The 23,869-nt window shown below is 34.2% G+C and overlaps 1 protein-coding gene across 5 annotated transcripts in view; it reads left to right on the forward strand.

The window, feature by feature from the left end:
- Positions 1–23,869, forward strand: part of TRPC4 (transient receptor potential cation channel, subfamily C, member 4) — a 211,042-nt gene that overhangs the window by 40,875 nt on the left and 146,298 nt on the right. The gene's annotated exons all lie outside the window — the stretch shown is intronic.

Here is a 23,869-nt window from a genome sequence, read left to right on the forward strand (position 1 = left end):
AGAAGGTCTTTTGTCCAGAAAACATGTCCCTTAGGTTTGCAGCTGACCTCATCAAACGCAATAAAGCCATGCTCCTTTCTATCAAAATTCCATTTTCCCAATGTTATGTTATGAATTTACTCCTCTTTCTCTGGGTTTATTTTGTTCTTCCTTTATCCTGATTTTAATGACATCTCTGATTCTTCCCAATTCTATTTAGAAATGCATTACCTTTATCTCAAGAAAAATGTGTTTCTTTTTTTTCTCAATAAGACATTGTATAAACAGTGGAATTTTTCACAAGACATCAAGAACAACTCTTTACATAGGAACTAATTGAAATATTTTATTCTAAGGGAATTTTAGCTGACATTAGGTCCATTAACATTACTGACTTGCTATCATGATGTTCATTGTAAAATCTAAAGTGCAAGATCCTTGACAATAAATTTTAAGTCATAAGTTTTATAATTATGGATGTATTTAGTAATTTCCAGTGTAATTTACCTCCCAACCAAAAACGCATACTCTTCCAAATAGTGTGAAACATACCCTACAAAAGAAGACAACCTCAAGGTCAGATAATATCAAGAGAAAAGTCCCTGTCCAATCAGGTACTAAGACACTGGGCCTTCTGAAGTCATTCTATATGTTAGCATTCTTACTGTAAATGGAAAAGAAAACATGAATCATATCATGGAAAAGAAAATTCTAAACTTACATTTAAAAGAGTAGGTAACTAATTCAAGACTTCCCCAGTGAAGGCGTCACAGAAAGGAGACAGGGTGTATATGAAATGTGGAAACAACGGTAAAGATATACTTTCTTGATTGTATAAGCAGTCATGTAATTTGTCATTGATAGAAATAAGTTGTCTGTGGCGTATTTGCATTGCAAAAATTCATATCATTAAATTATACACTCTCCCAAAATAATACATACTGCCTGTAAAACAGAAAGTATTCCTCTGTAATATTCATCACCTCATACAAGAAAATAGTATAAAACATTATCAGCGGGAGATACATTGGGAATCCGAGTTCTTTCACACGAAGAGAATTAAGAGCAGGTTAAAGAAAAAGGTCAGTGTGTTACCTTCCAGATCTGAAATTTTATCAGCGATTTATGACATATTTATTTATAATAATCTATGCCATATAAAAATAAAATATCAAACGTTTGAGAATGTCACAGCAATTTTGTTAATTAAGGATTAGATATAATTAACTTCTCATTCACACTTTGTGAATACAATTCTTAGTTGTTAAGACATATCTTTACGGAAATATTTTAATTATCTTTTATGTGTCTTTATGTGTGAGATTACTTGGACGTGTTACTCCCCAGTCTTTCCTCACCTCCAAAATGGATATCCTATACTTCCTCCTGGTGTTATAAGAAAGAGTCACACATTTGAAAACACTTTAAAACCGTAAAGCATTATGTACATGTTAGAATTATGTACGCATTTGTTATTGACCTTGTCTGTAATTAGCTTCTTAAAATTACCAAATATAATCTTATTTACTTCTAAGTACTTAAAGCACTTTGTTGTTATTACAGATTCACAAAGTGAGATATGAAAATGCTTTCCAACCTATAAAATACAAAAAAAACCTTTGTAGTTAAAACTATTTCTCTATAAAAGTAACGCCTCTTTATAAATCAGTCATGATTTCTGTTTCTCTTCTTTTTATAAGAGCTAATGTCCACTTTCCATATTTCTTCTCATTTCAGATCAAAAATCAAAATAGGGCAGGAAGGAAGCATGTGGAGTCTGGAGCTAGATTGCCTTGGTTCATATCACTTACTAGTTGTCTGACTTCAGGAAAGTATCTCACTCTGTCAGTGCTTCAGTTTCCTCATCTATAAAGTACTTACAATAATGTTATGTCCTCCTGGAGCTGTGAGAATAAAATGAGATAACATAGACAAAAATCATGGCAGAGTGCCTAGGACATGCCACTTACCCACGAAATGTCAGCTTTCATTACTGTGATCCCTCTCTGGAAGTTTTGAACCAATTCCCTTTTCCAACATTGTGCCTACTGTGTAATACATAAAGGGTTACTTAAAGATCGGACCATCAAAAGACTTATTATCTGGATTTAACCTTCCAGGCAGTTTTGGTTTTGTGGCTTCTAGGCTGCCGTCCTCAGGAGCCACAACTCAATTAGCTAGAAAATCTTAAATCCACCATTAACAGGGTATAGATAATGAAGGACTTTGTAATGTCTCACAACACACATACTCAGGTATTTCTCCCAGTGCTGTAGCAACAGCGACCTTTATTCTGAACCTAGAATGGATCAAGCCAAGTTCCTTCAAGCCTTGGAACCTTGGCTCTACTTCTTTCCTTTGCCTGCACTGCTGTTCCCTCATATCTTTTCTTTTTCTTTTTCTTTTCTTTTCTTTTTTAGGACCTTTTAATATCATTACTCAAAATTACAAATAGACAAAAAATTTTCATGCTCTAATGTAATGGGAAAATCTAAGTTAAAATTAGCAGGTTCTTTCTTTTAATTGTACTTTAAGTTCTGGGATACATGTGCAGAACGTGCAGGTTTGTTACATAGGTATACACGTGCCATGATGGTTTGTTGCACCCATCAACCCATCATCTACATTAGGTATTTCTCCTCATGCTATCTCTCCCCTAGCCTCCCACTTCCCGGCAAACTCCAGTGTATGATGTTCCCCTCCCTGTGTCCATGTGTTCTCATTTTCCAACTCCCACTTATGAGTGAGAACAGGCACTGTTTGGTTTTCTGTTCCTGCGTTAGTTTGCTGAGAATGATGGCTTCCAGCTTCATCTATGTCCCTTGTAGATTCTGAATATTAGCCCTTTGTCAGATGGGTAGACTGCAAAAATTTTCTCTCATTATGCATGTTGACTGTTCACTCTGATGATAGTTTCTTTTGCTGTGCAGAAGCTCTTTAGTTTAATTAGATCCCATTTGTCAATTTTAGCTTTTGTTGCCATTGCTTTTGGTGTTTTAGTTATGAAGTCTTTGCCCATACCTATGTCCTGAATGGTATTGCCTAGGTTTTCTTCTAGGGTTTTTATGGTTTTAGGTCTTATGTTTAAGTCTTTAATCCATCTTGAGTTAATTTTTGAATAAGATGTGAGGAAGTGGTCCAGGTTCAGTTTTTTGCATATGGCTAGCCAGTTTTCCCGGCACCATTTATTAAATAGGGAATCCTTTCCCCATTGCTTGGTTTGTCAGGTTTGTCAAAGATCAGATGGTTGTAGATGTGTTCCCTCACATCTTTTCATGGCTCACTCCTTTCGACATTCAGATCTCTGTTAACCAGCCCCCTACCTCCAATACAACAATGGATCTTCATAGTTGTCTGTTTAAATTTCTTCTGTTTCTGTCGCCCATCACAAGCTATGCTATCAATATATGTTTAATGAAAGCAGTGGCCATATCTGACTTAGTCCCTAACTAAAGGATTCTCAGCATATTACAGTGTCTGATATCTACTAACTATTCTATACACATTTACTGAATGAATAAATGAAAACATGAATTGTTCACACGTTTACTCTTCACCCTGTTGTGTTAGATTGGAGTTTTAAATATCAGAATGATTTTGCGTGTGTAAAGGTGTATGTGTGCACAAATAGATGGAAAAAAATTAATGCATGTATATATGTAGGTGAGTGTACATGTATGTTTTTCTTAGCTCAGCCACTGCCTGCCTAGCCAGTGACATTCCAGTAGTAGCAAGCACACTTAGTATCCAGATATTGATTCCTAAATACCATGCTTCATTAAAAGGAAGTTGGGCTCCCTTGAAAAAAGATTGTTTCCGGGACTGTATCAGGGAAAATACAAAATGAGCCTGGAGCCTCTTGTAGTAATAGAAAGTGAATAAATCCTCAAGAAAATAACAAATAAAAAGGATGAGAGCATGTCAAAAGAACACTCATGCCAACCCGAAAAAACTGGACAAAGCTGAGACAGTTGGAGCAACAAAAGAAATGATAATAGTATCATGTTATAACTCAAAAATAAAACAAATATCTATAAATCCATAACGGTATAAATAAATGATTTGGATAAATAAATAAATAGACATAGAAGAGGACAATTTTTCCTTAAGAAATCAAAGTAACAATTGTAGAAGAAATGAGGGAAACAGAAAATCACTCTTAGAATACGACAGTTAAGAAACGCTGCAGGCAAGATCCCCTGATGTACGCTGAAATCAGTGGGCAACACTGTAAGGAGAAAAAGGACTATTTGTATTGCCTCCATGTATCTTTCCAAAACATTTATTAATTGTTTTGGTGGTTCTGACATATGTGTAAAAACTTTTTAATACATTTATCACTAGTAAGTGAAAGTTAATTCCTCTCATCTCGTGTATGAGCTGGACTTATTCACTTGCTTCTATTAGATAGAAGACCATGAACAAAGCTGGCAGACATGACCTTAACCAAGTGATCAAGGTTCATGTCACCAGTATTAAGTCATGTTGGTATCATGCAGTAATACACTGAAACGGCCCACATCACTTCTGTGGGACTGTCCCCAAATCCATAACCTCAGCTTAATCATGAGAAAAATCAGGCAGACCTAACTTGAGGGACATTCTATAAAATATCTGACCAGTAATCCTCAAAAATATCAACGTCATGAAAGACGAGGAACAACTGAGACACTGTCACAGAATAGGAGAATATTAAGGAGACATGATGACTAAATGCAATGTGGTATCCTGAGATGGATCCTCAAAGAGGACAAAAATATTAGACAAAAATAAGGTGAAATCCTAATCTATTCTGTAGTTCAGTTAACAGTATTTACCAAAACTAATTTCCTATCTTTTAAAAAAAGAACTATGTTTATGTAAGACATTAGCATTAGCAGAAGCTAAAGTGCAAAAGGAAACTCTCTGTATGGTTTTTGCAACAGTTCTGTAAGTTTGAAATCATTTTAAAATAAAAAGTTAAAGAAAACAGTGAAAATATTGTAAACCCAGTTTCTAGTACAGATTAAGCATTCAACAAAGCTTTTAAAAATTAATTAGTGTGTTTGATAGTATTTTTTTACATAGCTATAGAATTATCTTCATTGATTTATATATAAGTCTAGAACTTCCCTCTACTCAAACTGTCTCCATTAAGTGTGCACGCAGTTTTCAGGGTTCTATTCTTTTGTTGATTCTCTCTTCCAAAAATGACCTCTGTTTTTGTTTCCTAGGTGATATATTTTTCATCCTTCAAAATCCAGCTCAAATATTACCTATCTGTGAGCCTTTTTGAGTGTCTATAAATCTTTCTAAATATCCTCACTTTAGTATTGATGATACTATGCTCAATATCTTGTGTGCTTTCCTTGCAACCTGGAAATAGGAACACTTTAAAAGCAAAAGCAGTATCTCTACATTTCATAATAGCCACTTAGTGCCCAAAGACAGTGGAAGTTCAATAAAGTGTTCATAGATTAATAAATGACAGGATGAATTACTATTCTGTTTTAAGTATTTGGCTTGGTCATCACATTCAGTTACGTGACATTAGAACCAAAGATTTATTACCTTTTTCTAATTTTTTAACTCTCCCAAACCTATAACAAAGGTTTTTTTTCATATATGCAAGTGACTGCCCTCACACCCAATTTAAACAGGTCGTTTAATGCGGCACAATTATGATTCCCAGCTGTACCTAGAGTAGAGTGAAGAAGTGGAGTGAAGGATGATGCAGGATAACATTGTTCATTTCATTCATTCTGGCTGTTTTTTGAGTAATGCTAGACGGTCTTTCAAGATCACTTACATAGATTCTCTGCCAGAGGAGAGGAATGCTGACTTTTAAAAATATTTGCCATAATGAAATTATCTTCCTTATTTAGGAAAAACAATTTTAGAAAATTTTTATGTTACATTCCACAGTAACAATAAAATATGTTCACATTTTGGGCATACTTTTTTATTTATGGCAAAAATATGATGTAGACTGACTTCATGCTTTGATAAATATTCGTTCAAATATTTCTTGTCAAAAGAAGTGCAACAAAATGCTTGCTTATTTGAAACATTTTAAAATTAATGCCTTAGTATTGTCTAAGTGATTTGTTAATATTTATTACCCTTCATAAATTTAAAATATTGAAAATGTTTATTTTTAAAAAAATATTTTACTGATTTTCAGTTTAAAAACCCAAACCATTAAATATAAGGGAAATACTCTTGTGGGACGTTTTACTTGAAACATTTACTGTAATAAAATTCATGTTAGTTTGTATATAAATTCTATACCATCGATATTGTATCATAATTTTATGGTTTATGTTAGTTTATATTTCAGCTATAATTATTGCTCAGGCTGGAGTGCAGTGGCACGATCTCGGCTCACTGCAAGCTCCGCCTCCCGGGTTCACGCCATTCTGCCTCAGCCTCCCGAGTAGCTGGGACCACAGGCGCCCGCTGCCACACCCAGTTAATTTTTTTGTATTTTTAGTAGAGACTGGGTTTCACCGTGTTAATAAGGATGGTCTCGATATCCTGACCTCGTGATGCGCCCGCCTAGGCCTCCCAAAGTGCTGGGATTACAGGTGTGAGCCACCGCGCCCGGCCTCACCTATCATTTGTATTTAGTGTCCTGTTAGTCCTGTTCTATTCATATATTAGGTGATTGGTAAAAATGCATTTCTATATACACATTTATATTTTATCTTTAGTAGCTCATATAGCTATCTACATATACCTATATATTACACTTTGGAGAATATTTCTAGTATCTGTAATACATTCATATTTTCATTCATTTTATGAAAAATCACACTTCTTCAATTTTATAAAACTAAAGCTGAAACAACTAAAAACTAAATGCATATGATGGGAGTAGATTATTAGAAATTAGTCCTCTTGTAAACTACGAACCTAGCTGATCAATACCTCTCCAATAGTTTGGAAACTCATTTTATAAAATAAATGTAGATATTTCTTGCGTTAACAATAAAACTGTCAGTCAGGTGCAGTGGTGTGCACCTTTATTTCTAGCTAGTCAGGAGGCTGAGGCAGGAGGATCGCTTGAATCCAGGAGTTCAAGAGTGTGGTGGACCGTGATTAATCATGTGAGTAACGACTGCACTCTAGCCTGGGCAACATAGCGAGACCCATCTCTAAATAAATAAATAACACTGGCAGTAATCATTACGTTTTAATTATATCTGCCACAGAATATGTGCCAGTTGACATTTGTCTAAACCACTTGATTTAAACAACATTTTTACAAATTATTTATATGCGCTTACATCTAGAAATGCAGTGAGATGCGATGAAAGTATCACCATTGATTGAATACCTACATATTAGCCACTTTGTATACATTATATGGCATTTGCACTTCAGCAACCCTGCCTATGGTCATAATTATCTACTTTGACACAGAGAGAGACTCAGAGGAAATGACTAGCCTGAGGCTAAGTAGCAGAAGTTTACAAAAACACAATCATCTTGGCTCCAAAAACCAACACATTTTTTCATTGTCAGTTTTGATGCTAGGAATGGTAAACATTTAGTCTTTTATCCTTATGTAGTGTAAAATCATCTGAAGTCTTCAGATCCAACCTTCTTGGGCTGTGCATTTAGTTTTTGGATTACAATGTGATTGCAGTAAACTTAGGGTTCATTCAACCCCTGAACTTCCAGAATTTCAGGAGTCAAAAGGTCAGAGCTTTTAAAATAAAATAGTATTGTCTTCTGGGACACAAGCTCCGTGGTCCATTTAACACATTGCATCTTAATTCTTTCACACAAGGTTCTGAGGTAGTCAACATTATCCCTTTTTTATATATGAGAAATCAACTCTGAGTTAAGTAATTCTGTCCAAACCACAAAAGTATCAAAGTTGGTGTTCAAATAAGTTTTTGCTGACTACAAGTCTTGTGTTCTTAAAAAATGCAAAATGTAGACAGTCAAGAGGGTTTCTAGAATTTGACAAAAGAAGAGGCAGTAGAAGGAACAGGAAACAAAAAAGAATTATCAACTAGAAAAATCAGATCATTCTTGAGGAAATTAGTAACGGGCAAGTTGGGCTCTACGTGCATTGCTAGAGGCCAAGGGCACAGCATTGACCAGGTGTTGATGTTAAAGATTACCTCCCATTAGGCCGGGTGCGGTGGCTTATGGCTGTAATCCCAGCACTTTGGGAGACCAAGGCAGGCAGATCACAAGGTCAGGAGATCGAGATCATCCTGGCTAACACAGTGAAACCCTGTCTCTACTAAAAATAAAAAATTAAAAAAAAAAAAATTAGCTGGGTGTGGTGGCGGGCACCTGTAGTCCCAAGCTACTCAGGAGGCTGAGGCAGGAGAACAGCATGAACCTGGCAGGTGGAGGTCGCAGTGAGCAGAGATCGCACCACTGCACTCCAGCCTGGGCAACTCCAGACTCCCTCTCAAAAAAAAAAAAAAAAAAAAGATTACCTCCCTTTATTGAGGTGGTCTCTCACTATAATCACTCATTACAAAATACTAAAAAAAGTTTCACTAAAATATATTTCTAGTATAGTATTTCTTCCCTTCAGGACATAGAAAATGTATATAAAAAATGTAGAATTTGCATAACAATGATGATTTTACTTCCAAACACTTACATAGTTGGTTTTAGCAGGTTGCAATGAGAATATGCCAAGGATCTGGTTTAAAATAAGAAAATAAAATATTTATAAACATCCCAGTGTCAGATACTATGTAGACAAAATATTTTATTGATATTTGGACGTATTTTTTTCACTTTTCATCTGAATGTTCCACCATTGCATACCATGCCTATGAGGTTTTTAGTATCACGAAACTTTGGGATTCTAATTTTGAATGGAAACTGGAAAACTCACAAGTAAAATATCAACTGTCAGCTTCCCCTGAGGAATAAATCATTTTATGATAATTTTAATGAAGCAGTGTTTTTTTTTTTTTTTTTTTTTTTTTTTTGAGACAGAAGGCTGGAGTGCAGTGGCACTATCTTCGTTCACTGCAAGGTCCGCCTCCCAGGTTCACGCCATCCTCCTGCCTCAGTCTCCTGAGTAGCTGGGACTACAAGCGCCCGCCACAGCGCCCGGTTAATTTTTTGTATTTTTAGTAGAGACGGGGTTTCACCGTGTTGGCCAGGATGAACTGGATCTCCTGACCTCGTGATCCGCCCACCTCGGCCTCCCAAAGTGCTGGGATTTCAGGCGTGAGCCACCATGCCCGGCCATGAGGCAGTAATTGTTTATGAAGTTAATAAATTATTTTTTCTGAGGTGGTGTAGGGTAATAAGTGTTAGGTTATATTTCGGTAATTTAATTTCTCAATTTTTCTGAAGGCACCTGAATTCTGGAAGCAGAGAAATAGCCGAGGTCTAGAAGCCAGAGTGAGAAAGGATCATTCTACTGTGTAGTTCATAGCTCTTTCTTATTTCTTAAATCAATATTTTAAATTACTTTATGCCAACTTCTAGAATAAGAGGAAACTTGAATTAAAGGACACTAGTTTCATTTAGTTAAACCTTAAATGAATATTTGATGGAAAATACACTATGCTATTTATGTGAATAATCCTATCATATCTGCTAAACACCCCAAGGCATAGAGGTAATTGAATTTTAAAAAAATGCTACCATGCCTGCTGATAAAAGCTGCTTTAAATGTAGTCTTAACTATCTAAGTGCCAATATACTAAAGAAATAAACCTGTGGGAGGAGTATTTAAATGTCATAATATAGCTTTATATCATTAAAAAATTATCACAATGTCATAGGGTTGATGATTGCACACAATAACAAAATTCTCTGGACAGCAATCCATCATAAACTTGGAAAATAACCGAATAATCTGTCAGAATTCCTTTACCCAAAAAGTCTAGTCTTTTAAGTTGCTATGGTAATTACTACATTTGTTGGAGGTATTTAAGAGATGACAAATTCCTTGTGCATAATGAACCTTTATAAAGAGTATTCTAAGCATTCTAATTTTTTAAAGTTGCTTTTGATTTGCATAATTGATGTTTGAGTTCAGTGTAGAAATAAACTTGACTGGTAAATTCAGAGGACATGAGAAGATTGAGGAAAAAATTAAAAGTTCAAGACAAAAGGAAAGAATTGCCTTTTATAATATTTATACCTTCTACTTTTTTGCTACTGTTTTCAGGATGTTAAATACTTAGTCTGAATTGCTATTCAGAGAACAGCAAAGAGAGTGAGAATTGTCACGCAGAACAATCCCACTGAGTTTAAACCTCCTGGTTTTAATTTATCATTGGGAATGAAACACTTAATTATTTATCATTGCAACACCTCATATGAGCAGAGGAATAAATTATGCCACCATTTCTTAGTTGCATCCATAGTCAGCTGAACTAGATTCATTCACTGTCTGTAACTGGGGAGTTGGGGTGAAAACAGATTAGATACCTCTAACATGCCATGAGTCTATTTTATTTTATTTTTATTTTTAATTAATTTAATTTTTAAGACAGAGGCTTGCTCTGTCACCCAGGCTGGAGTGTAGTGGTATGATCACAGCTTACTGCAGTCTGGACCTCCTGGGCTAAAGCAGTCCTCCTGTGTCAGTCTCTTGAAGTGCTGGGATTACAAGCATGAGCCACCATATCCAGCTAATTCTTATTTATTATCATTATTATTATTTTGTAAAGACGAGTTTTGCTATGTTGTCCAGACTGGTCTTGAACTCCTGGACTCAAGGAATCTTCTTGCCTTGGCCTCTAAAAGTACTGGGATTAGAGGCATGAGCCACTGATCCAGCCCTTAAGTCTTTTTTAGACACAAGTGAGCAGACAATTATGAGCCTGGAAATATTCCTTAATGAGAAGGAGAGCCAATGGGACTGTGACAAATAGGGCTAACTCCATTACCTTGAGTGTTACAGATCAACACTGCAGCTAGGATTCAATTTTCAAAGAAGCTTCAGATCTGAGGTACTAATATTTAGGGGAGCTCTAAGGAGTATTGGTGAGGACTTAAAAGAACTCCCTGAGAGCTGGTAATGAGAAAACAGGTTCAGAATCAGAAGACCCACTGCCTGGGTAATCCCATCAGTAGAGAATTGCAGAACATGATGAAAACCTAGCCACTGGGAAACTGAATGGCCATTCAGTAACAGAATAAAAGTCTAAATGTGTAATACACGGTAAGTAGGGAACACATTTATAAAGCCCACATGACCTTTGTCAAATAAATTAACCTCTGTATTCTTTGCTTGGGACACTAATAATAGCCCTTATCCCAGAATGTTTTCCTGAAGATTCATCGAGTTCATGCAGGTAAAACTTAGAACAGTGCTTGACATAGTAAGTTTTCTGGAATTTTTGTTGTTGTTGTTGCTGTTGTTATTTTGTTGTTCTTGTTACAGGTGCCTGAAGTTAAAGTTGAGTCTTAAACTCTGGTTATTTAAGCAATAAAGGCAAGAACAAAATTCTGAGACCAGCCTCACTCAGGAGCATCTCTGTTAGAACTTTTGCTCTTGCCTGCCATGACCAAAATTTGTCAGGAAATGTGGGGTCGAATTTAGCCTAAAGGTTTTTTACCACATTTGACTCTGATTCCTCACTGAAACCATCAGCATTTTCATTGCTAATATTTTGCTGCACCTTCGGGATGCAACATTTAGTAAGTGTGTGACCTTGAGGGAGTTGTTAAACTTATCTGAGCCACAGAAATGTATTACCCTCTCCTGTGACTTTGAATAGTGCTGTCATATTCCCAAATGTCTATAATCACTAGAAAGTTCACCATTTGGTAGAAAATAATAAGAGTCAGTAAGTATATTAGAAGAGGATTAGACGAGGTAACAAACATTTCGAAAAGATACAGCAGTAAAGTTGTTGTGTAATGGTAGGACTGGTTATGAAAAAAAAAGCAGTTATTTTAGGAGCAGAAACTAACATAAAATGGGAATCTCTTTTGCATCTCCATTACTTGAAGAATACTGCTTCCTCCTCCCAGAAATCCTTGCTTCCATATAGTCATGGGGAAAATATCTGCTTATAGTAAAATACTTAGGTGAAGCCCCACCTCCTCCAGCAAGCATTTCTTCCCCCCCAGGTAGAGCTTGCTGCTTTCTCCTCTGAATCCTCCAAAAACATTGCTCATGTCTAAGCTGAAGACCTTGCCACAAGGTATTTACCATTGTCTGTCAACAAGGCTCCTCCTCCACTTCATAATGTCCTCTCTTTGGTCAGGGTTTGGTGGTGGTAGTTGTCTTAACAGCTTTATTTGAGGTATAATTTACATACACAACAACATTTACCTGTTGGGATTGTGTTTTATGTGACTTTATATCCTCAGCCTGCAAAATCATCCTGATCCAACACAGAATATTCCAGAACAAACCATTTTTGATGAATTTATTTTATAACAAAGAAAAATACACGTGTGAATTTGTAAAACTGTATTCCTAATTAGAAAGTCTAAATCCAGCTTACTTGAGCATATATATGTTTAATTATTTTAAAAAATATATATTATCTAAAGAAAGATTATATTTTATATAAAAGTATTTATTTTTAGAAGTAAAAAATAGCCAAATTAATTGCATCGTATAAAACATGCTTAGACTGAGAACTACCATAGAAAATTCTAACTGTATGATGTTCAAAATTTGCTTTTTTTAGTTGTCATAAAATAAATACATTTGAAACTATGTCTCTTAGTTGTGTTTGTCTGAACAGTTACAGTATTCTGGAAATAGTTTCTTTGGAAACCTCATGGTATATACTGATGGGACACAAAGTCAGGAAAATCATGTATCAAAGCAGAACACTAATATTTTTTTTTTATTAAGTAAAAAGTTGCAGCTTGATTGAAGTGTGGAGATCATTTAATATAACTCATGGAGACATACAAGAGTGACAAAGTTAGTTGTGTGTTCAAAGTCACATGGTTTGTTGGCAGAGACAATGACAAAAGCAGAGACAAATAGGATCACAGTGTTAATATTCAGTGAAGATTATCCAGTTTAGCTACCCGTCTAGTTATTAAATCCTACCACATTCCTTTCAGGTTGTCACTTCTATGTTTGACTACTGCCAGAAACGGGGACTCTCCTGGCCTCTGAGATAAAGTATTTAATCTTTACGCAAGTCTTAGTATAGTACTTAAAGTTCAACTTTTGTTGAGAAGCAACCTTTTCTTTGTAATTTCTCCCCACTGGTCTTGGTGTTAGCTTTCGAAGTCATCAAAAGCAAGTCAAATACCTTTTAAATCGGAGAGACTTGCTAGCTATTAAGGACAGATGATTGTTCCTTTTAACAAAATAAACTTTTATTTTGTGATGAATGTTTAGTTTTTATCAAGATGTATTATGTTCTCATTATTAAACAACAAAAATCACCATTTACCCATATGTAACCTTTCTTAATTATAACTGTAGTTACTTCCTTTTTAGTGTAAGTTTTTTCATTGTTACAGATGCATTCTTAGTTTAAAATTTTAACTGTGACTACCACTTATCATAGTATCACTGTTTTCCTGTGACAGCAAGATGCAATACACATTATTTTAATACCTGAACATTTTTGTTAAATAAATATGCAGAACTTCATGAACTACTTGACCATTATTAGTTTTTGAGTCTCTCTATTTTTTCCCAACAATTAATAGCAAAGTTGTATTTAGTTTTATGCATATATTACCTTCCTTTTACCACACAACTCTAGCGTAGGTTCCTGGAAGGAGGTATTCCTAGGATAAACAACTTGAACCTTTCAAAAGAGTGATACACATATTTTCAATTTCCCTTCAGTTTAAACCACCACCAGCAATTTATGAAGAAATTCTTTAACTGCATCATTTCTAGTATTGGGTTTTCTTTTGTCTGTAATCTGATCACATTTGGCACACAATAACTTTTATCTTACTGGTAGACTTCTAAGCTTTTAGAGGTCAGCAAAGTTGAATGCTTTGTCAAACATTTTCTACTTATATTTTCTTTTCTCTGAGGGGACTGTTCATTATGCTCTTTGAACCTTAGTAGATTTTCTTTTCTACTTAATAAACTCTTTTTTGTCATATGTTTTTTGAATAATTTCCCTAGCTATTTTGTGTTTTAATTTTGTGTGTTAGATTGTAGTACTAAGAATTTTTAAATGCTGTGTATGCATAGGGTGTCTTCTACAAAGTCATTTCTCCACTGTTTTTACTTAGGAAAACTCTTCTCCATCAAAAGGATAGACTAATATTTATTTATGTTTTCCTATCATTTTATGTGATTTAATATTTAACTTTAAAATCTATTTGGAAACATTCTCATGGTGCTACAAAATATTATTTTCAAAACTTCTAGCCAGATGTCTCAATGTCACTTATTATTTTTCCCTTCCTGACTCTTAATTTGTCATGCTTCCTGTTAATACACTACTCTACAGTTTGTGTCCAATTCTCTCTGCCTCTGGCTTTTTCCCTCACACAGACACACAACACTACCACCACCACTGCAACAACAGTCAAAACAACAGCAATGTCTAGTTTCTTTTCATGTGTTTGCGATAATCTCCTAATGGGTATAAGTGATTTTTTTAAAAAATAGAAGGATCATATATATATCAAAACTTCTATATATGCATCCAAGTTTAAGCATTCTATCTTTTTTTTGTTTGCACATCCACGTACACACACACAAATTTAGAAACCAGAGATCAGTTACGGGCCACAGGATCTGATTGTTTTGGGACACACTGAACATATTTTGCTGTTAAATAAGTCATTTGTGAAACAGGTTGTTTTCCTTTCTTTGTCTAATCTTGTTAATGCTTATTTGTAAAATGTATTGCCACCCTCACCCACATTTCTTCTTAATATTGTTTTTCTTATGACAAGTTATGCTTTCGTTGTAAACAAGGCAAGTAGTAAGTCTTTAACACAGTGAGAGAAGTACAAGTGTTTCTGATGTGGTAATAACATTTACGCATGTGTTCTTGTTTTTACATTTTATATGCATCTAAATATATTCCTAAAAAATTTCAAATTCCACAAATTATGCCAAATAATAGGGGCTAGGGGAAATAAGGATTAGGGCAAGATTACTCAAAATATGTTAAATCAGAGTACTAATAAAAACATTAATAAACTAAAAGATGTGACATTTAAGTTCCCATGAACATAGTGCAACATCAGAGTCTGTCATTATGGCATCTTAATCTTAGGGGTGAATATGTTAATGTGTCCACTTTCCTTGTAAACCCTTGATGAGACTCACTGGTTTATTGGCAGATGGTCTCTTAGCTTCCATGCTTGTATAATTCCTAATCAATCAGCAGTGAGCGTGATCTTTAAAATCAGAGATCAGATTATGTTATTCTCTTCACACAAAGCCTTTCTGTAACTTCCTACTATGCCTAGAATAAATTTCAAAGTCCTTGTCCTGAATCCTTTGGCTACAGTCTAGTTCTGCAGACTCATCTCTTCCGCTTTTTCCCTTAGTCATCGCACTCCTGCCAACTGGCCCTCTGTCATTCCCTAGAATGCATCCTGTTCCTCTTGCCTCAAAGTTTTTTCGTTCCTTTAACATCATGATTTTTTCTGCACCTTTTCACATAGCTAGCATTTTGTCATTTCTCATGTTTCAGGGAGACTATCCCTGTTCATCTGACCTCATGCAGCTCTTCATCTCTTCACCTCCTGCAAATTTCTCTATCTCATCTTTAAACGTGTTTTCCTTATAGGATTTATAGAAATTTGTAATTACTATGTCTGCTAATTTTCGTGGGTTACTTCCACTGGATCATAAACTCTATGAGTGCAGGTCATTGGTACTCATTCACCACGGTATTGCCAATGTTTCAAACACAAATCTTGACATACAGATATGTTCATTAAACATTTTACTCTGTTACCCTTTCCTGAGCACCATGTATATTTCAGTGAGCAAAATAGACAAAAAAAAAATCTCTTGACTATTTAAATAACAGAAAACTTTTTTGTTTTATCCTTTTTTTTTTTTAATTGAGACAAAGTCTTGCTGTGTTGCCCAGGCTGCACTGTAATGGCACGAACTCGGCTCACTGCAACCTCCACCTCCTGGATTCAAGCGATTCTCCTGCCTCAGCCTCCCAAGTAGCTGGGAGTACAGGTGTGTGCCACCATGCCTGGCTAATTTTTTTCGTATTTTTAGTAGAGACAGGGTTTCACTATGTTGGCCAGGCTGGTCTTGAACTCCTGACCTTGTTATCTGCCCACCTAGGCCTCTCAAAGTGCTGGGATTACAGGCGTGAGCCACGGTGCCAGGAGTGTTTCATCTTTATATTTTCCTTATAGTGTACTTCTATGTCCAAACACAGTCTTGGAGTAAAAATCTGAGGTCATATGCCGAAAACTAATTTTATTCCTTCCTGCATTTAAGTAATTTTAATAAGATATTAAATTACAGCTTCTGTTTTTTCTTCCCTATTTTTAAAGCAAACCTCTTTATATTATTGCCTCCAAATTTACTGTTAAGAGGTATGATGTTAACATGATTCTTTATATATTGAGCTCCCCAAAAATGGCACCATACAAACTTCTGCTAAAGCAAAGTTAAGTTCATTAGAACTCACAACAGTAAAGAAGAGTGTCACCTGGACTGAATTTTACCATGTCACCAAAGGGGGCAGGGTAATATACAGAGTTTTCTGGCCTGTGCTCAGTTGCTTTCAGGCTGATCTTTCAAGGTGGGAAAATGATTAGGATGAGGCAATTTTTGTGACCTAATAGTTTATGATTGGTGGATTTAGCAAAAAGAGACTTCTGAAGAGAGTCTTGATAAGTAATCTTACTTAGTAAGGGAGCTGCTTGCCCAAGTAGGCAAAATATTATCTCAGCTAAACAGACATGCAGAAATTTATTGATGTAAATAGTGATTGTTTATATGTAAATAGTGTTTATTGGTTTACAATCTTATCTTTTCTGAGCAAAATTTTTAGGGAATAAACAACTAATTAATGTTGACATAGCTATTAATAAGTTGTGAGGTTGCAGTCTCATGGGGGATATGCTATTTTCCCTCCTCCTTTAAAATATTTTCTGTCCCTAAGGGAGTTGTTCTTACATGTCCAGTGTGACACTATGAATTCTTCCTGATGTCTTACGCATCTTTTCATAACTATTAAAGTTGTTGGTTGTTACTAATAAAAATAGTCCTCATACTCTATTATTTCATTTTCACTTTCTACAACTACTATTTTATAGATATTGGCCCTTGTGTTTCTATTCTCTATTTCTATTAACTTTTATATTTTACAAACTGAGAGAGTTTCATGACCAGTTCACTGGTTAATTCTAGTGTTGTTCTACCAGCATCTGTGATTATTCCTTCTTGATGTTTTCTTATTCCTAAGTTTTTATCCTATCCTTTTTTATAATTTTGTAGAGATAAATATGCATGTTTTATTCTCCTGTTATCTGGTACACTAATTCTGCTTCTGCTATTATAAAATACTCAAATTGCTTTCTAAGATGTCTTGATTTTTTCCCTCTGTGCTTATATTCCGCTGTAAACGTCAGCAAATTACTAAAGTCTTGTGCCATTCTGAAGATTTTAGGCAGTAAAGGTGAGAAACATGTTTCTGAACCATGAGCTAGCCATGTATTGATTTATACATTACAGTTATGTTTCCTCATACAGATGCCAAAATCTTAGTAGTAAAGATGTGCAGAAAAGAAAAATGGGTTTTAAAAAAAAGAAAGTATTTTGCATAGGTGATTTGATAGCTTAACAGCTATTGACTGGAATTGCTAAAACAATTTTAGGCAAGTGATTAAGACAATTTGACCCTATTTATTTAATCTAAAGTAGAAGAGTAATAACTCTGAATATAATCATTCATTCATTGATTCACCAACAAATTTTGAATGCTGATGCAGAGCTGTTTACGTCACAATCTCTTATATACACACCAGTAAGAAATGTTCTAAATCTAAGAGATCCACAGGGTTTATAAAGATGCATGAAAAGGACCATATAACTGTGCCTTGAGAGGAAGAAAAGAAACATTTTCAGAGGCTATGATGCTTCAGAAAGGTTTTAAAACCCAGCAGGAGTTGCTAAGTGCTCAAGGAAAGGAAAGGCACTAAAACTATAAAGAGCAGTATAAGAGGCTCAGAGTTATAGTAGCCAAGTAGTTTGGTATTTTGGGCAGTGTAAAACAAGCTTGCCTGGGACAGTCTTGGAAGCCAGATCATGGAGGAATCAGTATTCCATAATAAGTTTGTGTTTTACCTGTGAATGGCTATCAGCCTTTTAGAGACTATAAGTGAGAAAGTGATTTGATTAGATTTGCATCTTAGAAAGACTAGGTATGTGGCATTGTGGAGAATAAACAGGAAATATGCAAGACTAAAATCAGTAAGATCATTTGGAAAGATATTGCTGTAGCCTATGTAAAAGATGATGAAGAGATAAAGTACATCAACTCTGTAGTGAGGGAATGCTACTGAGCAGTTGAAATCTGCCCAATAAGATATAGAAATGATTCTTAATATTATTTAACTATAGCTAATTTACATTTAAGTAGGCACGTGTGACTAATGGCTACCATCTTGGATAGCAGAAGTCCAGATCTTAAGGGAGACATGTGGTCTGGCAACATAGATTTTATAGGATATTTTAAAACATATGTGTGTTTTTCAGGGAACATTTTAAACAGCAAGTGATGATAAGAATAGGGAGAGTGATAGATGAAGGAAAGAGCCACAAGCAGGACGCTTGTCATATCAATATTTCAGCTTCAGACAGAAGAAAAGGAGTCCATGGAAACCACTGAGAGAAGGGTCATGTTGAGGTAGGAGGTGGAGCATTAGGAAGGGTGGCACAGAGCCCAAGGCAAGACCAGTTTCATCTCAGCAGATGTGTCACCAGAAGCTATTGAAAACTCATAAGGCTTGAAAAGAGCCAAATGTATTTGGCAACTAGAAGGACATGATTAAGAAAAATAAAATTTATTCATGATGAGGATAAACACCATGCTAGAGAGAATAAATGAGTGAATGGACGATGAGCTTAAAGTTTATAAAATAAAGAAAATCTGAGCCAGGACAGAGAATTACCAAAGATTATTACAATTTAAAAATAATGAGAATTAAGTAGATTTGTGATGTGAAGGGAAGAAGGTTTGCAGAAAGAGGCTTCAGGTATGAAAGAGGGTGATGGTTCATGTGAAGTATTAGAGAAATGGGAATGGATGGAAGCTCAGACAGCAAGGTTAGCAGCTGGAATGAGAAAAGAACATCTTTTCCTTTGAAATCAGAGGGAAAGAGTAATAGATTGTTGTGTATTTTCTAACTCTCAGGGTGGAGTTTCAAACTTTGACTATTACACATTATTTTCTAAAATAAATGTTTTCTAAATCCCATGAGGTAAAAATCCAGCGAAATAACATCATTTGCCCTGCCTATACCATTCCCCTCGATATGTGTGTTTTAAAAATGGGAATACACCATCACAAAGAAGATGAGAAAATAAAATTAAAAGGAAATTACAATGGAGATAGCGTTTAGTTTTTTATGTGTTACTTGTTAAATCCAAGGGGCTTGAATTTTGAAAATAAGTATAATCTTGATTTTCATCTTTCAAATCCTAGGATAAAATATCAAAATATTTTAGTAAAGTAGTTTTTGTTGTTGTTGTTGAGTAGTGTAACCTTATCTTCATGGTTTACAGAAATGTCCCTACAACTTTTCAAAGAAATTTAGTTCATTGCGCTTTGACATAATCAAAGCAAGAATAAAATTCATGTTAATTTTTAACTGGACTAAGTCACAAAACATTTCAGTCGATATGCAATATTTTTTATGTAACACTTGCAGCTACTGCAATGTATGTATTGTTTCTTGCCGAAGGAAATTAGAAAAGGATCTGGAATTCAGAGTGATAGCAAAAATCAGACCATTATGTTTTTATGTGGAATACATGTTATGTGAAAGATTATTGAGATAATATGTTAGAATAATATCAAGAAAAAGTTCTAATTGGATTGAGTGTGAATGCACTATTTGGGAAAATGTTATTTCATATCAGATTCCAGACAAAGTACAAATGCAACTTACATATGTGTGATAGTATCTTAACAAATAGGAGTTGTTTCTTACTGTGTCATGAGATCACACCTGTAAACATGTATCTTCTCACAGTCAACTAGGGAAGAAAAGAAAATGTTGTTTGGGGAAATTCGTTTCCCTTTTAGTAATATATACTAAAGAATGGAGATCTCTCCATATTAAATATCCCTTTCCTTTGTGTTCTTTGGAACTCAAAATCATTGTTCTTTTCACTATATAACTAAACTTATCCTTTAGGCAATGTGCCTTCAGATACATATAAATATCTAAAATTTCTGGTTGTATATCTTTATGTTGCTTAGAGAACTGTAGTTTTCATGTTTAGTGATAATTTCTCTTTGGATCAATGTCAAGTCATAGCTCTCTCTACATTCTTGTTTCTTTTTAATCCTCAACACATTTAGGGGAAATAATTTTTACTTTATGTAAAAAGTCACATCTCAGAAGTTGAGTTATTTCCCCATCACTCCTCATCTCTTCCAAATCTTCTAAATATAATTTGACCCATCAGTCATTCCACGTCTGGTGTTACACAGGAGACATTGAAATGAAAAGATTCTTAAAATTCTGCAGTCTCTTGGGGAGAGAAATCATTTCCCCTCCAAAGTTAATTCTAAAAGTGGAGGACCAGGAACAATGTTTTATTTTGACATTATAGGTCAACATATTTGCAATACTGGGTCCCCTGTTCTTTAACAGCCTTTCTATCCAGTAGCAATTCCATAGCTGTTGAGTGTGTCAGCTCAGAGATTCCATCAGCCTTATCAGCACCTGTCACTTGATATTGCATTTATGTAGCATGGTTTTAAAATGTTAAACTTGATTTTTTTATCCTCCTGTTAGTATCCCTGCATCTCAAGTAATCAAGGACAAGCCTACGTGGTGGAAAATTATATGATCTTCCTTCCTCTCTTATGTTAAGGTTTTAGACATCAAAGTTGTTCTCTCTCTCTCTTTCTTCTCGGTGTGTTTGTGTGTGTGTGTGTGTGTGTGTGTGTGTGTGTGTGTGTGTTTCTCCTTGTGTTTTAAGATTCAATTGTAAATATTTAAATTTTATTTATTTAATGTATTTACATTTAAATGTATTTAAAATCTGTCAAGACTTCCTAACATAAATTGTTATATACCTTTTTCAAATCCAAGAGATTGAAAGAGGTCATAAAAGTTAATAAAAGATCTTTCTCAGCACTAATGCTTTCATTCTTATCTTCTCACCCATTCCTTGGTAAGTGTTGATTTCATCACCTTATGGATAGAAAAATAGATTACCTAATGCAAATATCCCTTACCTTCTCCATCTCTTAATTACAGTGTTGACTAAAATATCTCTTTTTTTGTGTAATGTAACTCTTTTTAAAATGAACTTCTGTAGTTTACATTTGTGGAAGTTATCTGGATTAAATGAAATAGATATTAATAAGCTTAATTTATTTTTATCTTTCCTCATCCTCAGAGTTCTCCAGTAGCTTCTGTTTTGTCCACTAATCCCTATTGTCACTGACATTCTGTACTTTGACAATGAGGAATAAAATGCTGTTCTCTACCTAATTCTTTATTTGGTAGCATTATTAATAAAATTAACTAAATAAAAAAATAAAAATAGTTTGTTAATCCTCTAGCATGATTCTTAATCTTGATTGAATCTTGATTGAATCATAATTCACATGCAGAACTGATGTGTGCATGCATGTGTGTAAGTGCATGTGTATTTTCATTTTAACCTGTATTTTGGGTGAGCTACATTCAAACACTGGTCTCAAGCTAAAAATATTATTGGTAGGAAAATTAAATTCCACTCTAAAATAAAAATTCATATATTTTTCCAGGAATCATAGATAAGAAAGAACTGAGACAATAAAGAGTATGCACAGTGCTGAAATGGGATATAAATACCAGTCATTATTATTATGAAAAATTTAGATATCAGTCCTGATAAAATTACAATGTTAAGGTCATGGCATTGATCTCACACACTGTTACAGACTCTGACCTGGGACTGAGAAAAAAGTTGCCAAGGAAGGGAGTGTCAACCACCACTCCAAGGCCAACATTGTAATGGCATCACTGATACAAAAAATGGGGGCATTCAGGAGCAGATAATTACAATGACATAGATAGACTCATAATCATCTTGATTTACTCAAGTTTTAGTGATATGGGAGGAATATTAAATTCTCCTTGATATTCTGTAATATAAATGCTATTCCTGTTATTCTAGAGTGAGTTAAAGCATTCCCACAATACTAAAGTTATAATCAGCCTTTAAGCAAGTAATTCACACATCTAAAATTAATACATATTGAACACTCACTTTTTGCTTAGTTTGTGAAGGTAGCTTTACAAAATACTATGCCAGAGAAATACCAATTATGAAATAATAGTTTTTCATAGTAGCTCTTACACCTAGATATTTTAGAAATCATGATGAATTATCTGGATGTGAAAGGGTAAAAATTAATTCCTTGATAATTAAAATAATAAATTGAGGTAATATGCAATGTAAAATTTCCCAAAATAAAAACATTATTAAATATAATCATATTTGTTAATGTAATTCATGTTTGATCTATGGTTAAAACAGTATTCAAATCAAATTAATTTACTCATAAAATGATTAGGGTTAAAAAGATCAATTGAAAAGAATATGCATGTTTAAGTACTTAGAACACCCTATTTATTTTAATTTCACAGAGCAAACATATGCAAATAAACATGTGAGTTTAATTTAAATAATATAGAAAAATAAAATAGGTTAGATACTAAGTATGCAAGAGGAACTAACAGCAACAAATAAATCATACTCAAGATGTAATACTTTTTTTCTGTGAATCTCTATCACTAGGATGATACTAGATCAATATGACTTCCAGTATCTTTGTTAATTTATGATAAGATGAGCTTTCATTTATTTGAATTAATTTTCTCATATTCACCTATATCCTTAATCTAACTTTTAAATAAAAAAATTATAATGAATACATTCCTGCCTTGTGGTTTATTGTTATTTTTTAAAGGCAGTAGAATTAAGAAAATAACATTTTTATAATAAATTCTTTCACCATTTAATCCTTTCCAAATCTTCTTTTGGAAATGGAATTGCTTAGACTCATCTTGACGATTAATTAATATTCTCAGTACATGTCTTCCACCCTCAATGAATTCAAAGAGAGAAAAAAATACAATCATGTTCATTGGGCTCAGTATATTTTATTGACATTAATGTTGTTAATTTACATTAACTTCGATATCACTACTTACTAGCATTAAGTATAGAGAGCTGGGCACAGTGGCTCACACCTGTAATTCCGGCAGTTTGAAAGGTAAAGGCAGGTGGATCTCTTGAGCCCAGGAGTTTGAGACAGCCTGGCAACATGGCAAAACCCTGTCTCTACCAAAAAAAAAAAAAAAAAAAAAACGAATATGACAAATTAACAATATTTTGCAAACACAATGGTATTACATAATCTCAATAGCGTTTCCACAATTAGAAAAATTGACAATGAATTATACATTTGAATATCCTTGGTCTAGTTTTGAGATCTCAAAAATATGGCCTCTGATATTCAAAATGATTGTCTGAAAACTATATATAATTATGATAAACTTTGTAAATAATTTCCAAAATTCTAAATGCATTCTCTGATAAAATTCACTTTCAGAGTAACTTTAAATAGTTTACCAAATGTTAATCTCTTTTTATTTATTTTAGAAGAAGATTTTGTTGCCCCATAATTTAACAACTATTTAGTATTTATATTGTTTAAGAAAAAAAGAAACCTTAACTCTTAATAGTTACTAATAATGGTATTGTTGTTGTTGATATCACTGTGAGTTGGAGAAGAAGTAT

The sequence above is a fragment of the Colobus angolensis genome, unplaced genomic scaffold (assembly GCF_000951035.1).
Source record: "Colobus angolensis palliatus isolate OR3802 unplaced genomic scaffold, Cang.pa_1.0 Scaffold214, whole genome shotgun sequence".
In the NCBI taxonomy this organism is placed as follows: domain Eukaryota; kingdom Metazoa; phylum Chordata; class Mammalia; order Primates; family Cercopithecidae; genus Colobus; species Colobus angolensis.